Source organism: Wasmannia auropunctata, unplaced genomic scaffold (assembly GCF_000956235.1).
Source record: "Wasmannia auropunctata unplaced genomic scaffold, wasmannia.A_1.0 LD335991.1, whole genome shotgun sequence".
NCBI classification, from domain to species: domain Eukaryota; kingdom Metazoa; phylum Arthropoda; class Insecta; order Hymenoptera; family Formicidae; genus Wasmannia; species Wasmannia auropunctata.
In genome coordinates this window covers 42,550-47,084 of record NW_012026899.1, presented here as the reverse complement: position 1 = coordinate 47,084, position 4,535 = coordinate 42,550, and positions in this window count along the sequence as shown.

Here is a 4,535-nt window from a genome sequence, read left to right as displayed (position 1 = left end):
TTTCTGAGCGCATCAAGGACACGTTGAAGTTCTTCTCCAATATGCGAATTCCTAATTGTTTCGGGAAGGTTACCTACAAGATGATTTATTAATGTAGAGAGCGTAGAAAGAAATATGGATTCCTCTGATTGTGTGCTATTTGGGAAGCTTGAGTTCTGATAATTTGGGGGGAGGGGAGCATGGAGGGGGATGTGAGGGAGGTAAAAGGGTAAAAGAATGGATGGTGGTTGGAGTAGTAAGGAGGAGGGTAATTATAGAAGTAGTTCCTATATTCGCCATTGAAGGCGGCGTGCGGTTGAATGTAAGTATTTTTTGATCTACCATTGGGCGCGTACAACATTGAGTTGTGAATATGCGGAATTCTTGTTGTCTAACATCGTGGTGCGCGCGCTCTGGGCGCTTATTGTTAGGAAGACGAGAGCCGTTCCTCGCAGGTGGCGGTCTCCGCTGGGTACTTGATCCGCCACCGACATTCTCAGAGTTGCCATCGCGAATTCTACTACCAACAGCTTTATTGCGCGATGATGCAGGTTGCTTGCGAGCAACCGTAGCGTACAAATGCGCATTTTGAATCGTTTTCAAGCGGTGAGCTATCAACAGATAATGAATGAGGGTTCTGTTCCATAAATAAAGGAGATGCTGAAAAGGGAAAGTGAGAGTTCGGATGAGGAGGGTAGTTTAAGGGCCAATCGCATTTGGGTGAAATGCTCGGAAAATCTTTTGTAGAATAAAGTGAGGTCGCCACTTTAGAAGGGGATAACCTGGCCTGAGCGTCGACGAGGGGAATGTTTTCAGAAAAGGCAAGCGTATTTATTTGACGTTGCCTCGCGTATACGGGGCAATTCGTTGCTGTAGGTAGGTGCTCATCTTTGCAATTGATGCATATAGGGGGAGTTGAAAACGCGGGCAGTTGTCTACTTTGTCGTGCTTCGACGCACCGCAGCGAATGCATTTGGCCTTTCTTTTACAAGCGTTACTCTATGTGATCAAATCGGAAGCAATTATAGCAGATGAGCACCTTTGGTATGTAAGGAACTACCGGGAAACGGATTTTAAAAAGTGCTACCGAATTAGGAAGAAATTGACCTTCAAAGCGAAGGAGTACAGTGCGCGAAGGGATGTATTGAGTAACGCCATCTATGTTCATTTTTTTGTTCATTCTACTTACAGATAGAATTCTGACCTGCGATTCAATTGCCGAGACTAAATCATTTTCACTGATGTCTATTGGAATATCTTTAACAATTCCTGTGCGCATAACGCGAAACGCCGGAATAAACGCCTCTAGATTTTTTTCTCTAAGCTTGGGATGCCCGATGACGCTGTTGGCTGCTTCTGCAGTGTAAAATTCTGTGAGGATTTTTCCGCGGCCGATTTTCTTTACACTTTTAATGTCTTGTCCTACCACCGAATTAATGAGCCGGCTGACCATCATAGGGTGCATTGCTATCACGTCAGATGAGGCATGTATTGCACGTGTACGATAAAGGGGTCTGCATCAGATAGCCTGTATTTATAAAGTTTTTTTGCCGGCGTGTTTATGCTCGTTGATGCAGATACCACGTGACTCGGCACTTGAGAGCGAGTTTGTGAAGAATCTTGCGCGAGCGGCACGTGACCTTTAGACGACGAATGATTGGCTAAGATTTTAAACTTGTTAAAGGAAGTCGGAATGCTACTTACCGTAGAGACTTTGCCTTTGTATGCCTTCTGATGTTTTCTCACATCTGTTTTCTCACGTTTATCAAAGTTCTCGAGAGACGGACTCTTATTGCAAATGAGTCGTTGATCGTTTTTTTCAGCTATGTCAACAAACATCTCAGAGGACGAAGACAGAGAGCGCGTAAGGGGAGAGCTGCCATCTTTTGTTTGGATACTCGTTAAAGCATTGCCGTTTTGCTTTTTCTTAAGTTTTTTACGCGATTTCTTGTTGGATGCTATGGCACATGCATCCGCACTGTCGATCTTGTTATTTTTTAGGAACTGCGTCGGATTTCTACGCGGGGAAGCACTAGGGCGACGAACAGGAGAGCGGAAACGCGACCGGGATCGCGGGCGTTCAGGAGATCGCGAATGGGAACGCGAGCACGACTCAGATCGTAAGTGATTACGCGGGTTACGGAAAAAACTGTTAGCGTGAGTTGTCCATGTCGCAAGAGGAACTGAGAGATGTCTAAGGGATAAGGATCTATCGAGGAACATCGACCGCGACATGGTCGAGGTCGATGCCTCGTCTTTTCTCGCGCTTGTAATACCTGCCGAATATGTTAATTCGCAGAAGTCAGCACTGGGTGGTCAGCACAAGCACACACTCGTTAAAATAAATAATCACACAAGAAAGCGAAAGGAAGCAGGGTGTAACACTACGTTGCCGAGAAGAAACTGCACAGGCACCGGGAGAGGGGAGACACACGTCCGCACTCGACCACAGCTCGCACTCGAATCCCCGTCGTTAGCTACGACTGTCGGTAGTATTATTTAGCTGGACTCTCTCCCTTTCTCGCGCGCACAATTCGTAAATCGCGGGGCGATGGGAAGCGCTCTTTCTCTCTCGCTCTCTCTCTCTCGGGTTGCTCCGCGCGCACGGGCTGTGCGGGGCGCTTTCCTTAGCGTCTCACTAAAGTCCCTCTAGTCAGAGTCAAGACATAAGACCGTAGTGTGGGGCCTTAACGTATTCACTTATTCACTAACACATCAGTTGGTCTGGACATGGCGGCTCACACTAAGAAAAGTTGGCTTCACGCATTCACATGTATTCACCTTTTTCACTAACACATCAGTTAGTCAGGAAATGGCGCCGACCAATCGCGAGAGAGCTTGCCCTCTGACTAGAGGGACTCTACGTCTCACGAGAGAGAAAAAGAGAAAGAAAGAGAGAAAAAGGCGATCCACGTGGCCTGCGAGACACGTGCGAGGATGGCGATCATCGTCGGTTGTCTGTGTCTATATGTACGTCTCTATACGTGTCTATACGTGTCGTCGTCGCGTATGGACGCGTGCGGCTGATGCGCGACGTTAAAGATGTATGTACATACGTATGTAATAAAGCGTATGCCATTTTTGCATGTAATGTCTATGTACATGGTTCTCTCTCGTTTCCCTCTCCCCCGGCTCTATTGAAACGTAAGCACGCTCGTTACGATTTGCGCGAAGTGTACTCGCGTGTGCACGCGCGTGATGTTACGTGTGTGTGCGCGTGTGTGTTACACGTGACGACTCGTTCGCATCGCGAAATCTCTTCGCTGTTGTCTCGCGTGTGTTCGCGATGACGATGCCGCGCGCGATGTATCTCTGGATACGTGACAGGATTCTCGATCCGGATGCTCCGTTGCGCCACTTCATTTGCTCCTCTTTTGCGCTGCGCGTGCTACTTAGCTGTAGTGAAACGAAACCACGTGTATACAGACTAGGGCTGGTGATTTCCTTCAAAGGCTTCGACATTCGAACTTTGAACCTTCGAAGCTTCAAAGTTCGAAGCCTTTGAAGCTTCGAAGGTTTCGAAAGATCGGCATTGAAATCTTCGAAATTCGAAGCTTCGAAACTTCGAAACTTCGAAACTTCGATACATTAAACTTTAAACCTTCAAAATTCAAAATTATACAATTATTAATTTAACGTCTACCCATCCACCAATACACAAACACACATTCACATCCCCCCCCCCCCACATATACACACGCACACACACCCAATCATCCACTCATTCATCCATCTACACACGTCGACCTATCCACACACACACACACGCACGCACGCACGCACGCACGCACGCACGCACGCACGCACGCACGCACGCACGCACGCACGCACGCACGCACGCACGCACGCGTGTGCACATGCACGCACATTTATCCACTCATCACTTCAGCATATATATATATATATATATATATATAATAATAATAATAAAATAAATAAAATTAACTCCGAAGCTTCGAAGCTTCGAATTCTTTTGAAGCTTCGAATATTCGAAGTAGGTGAAAAGTAACAGCCCTAATACAGACTACGTATGTACGTTCGTGTCTCTCTCTCTCTGCCGGTGCGTCGTTCCGCCGTTCGAACGGCGGAGTACGCCCCGCGGAGCGCGACGCGCGTCTGCGCACGCGTGTGGCGGGTCGACGCATAGATAGATAGATAGATGGATGGATGGATGGATGAATGGATGGATGGATGGATGGATGGATGGATGGGTGTATGGATGGATCGATGGATAGATGGGGGTGGAGGGGGAAAGAGAGAAAGAGAGAAAAGAAGAGAGAGAGAGAGAGAGAATGAATGAATGAATGATATTTATTAGCTTTTTCAGCTATTTACATACATAATATACATCTTACAAATTGTAATAGTATCTTAAAGTGTAGGCAGCACAGTTTCATTATGTGTTTCTTTAACATACGCTTAAATACTACAAGTCTATCGCACCGCTTCAATTCATTCAGTATGGCATTATACATTTTCACACCTTCATAGAATAAACTTTTTTGTGCGCTTCTTGTTTTCCTAAGATCTATTCTAATATTTTCTGATTGTCTCGT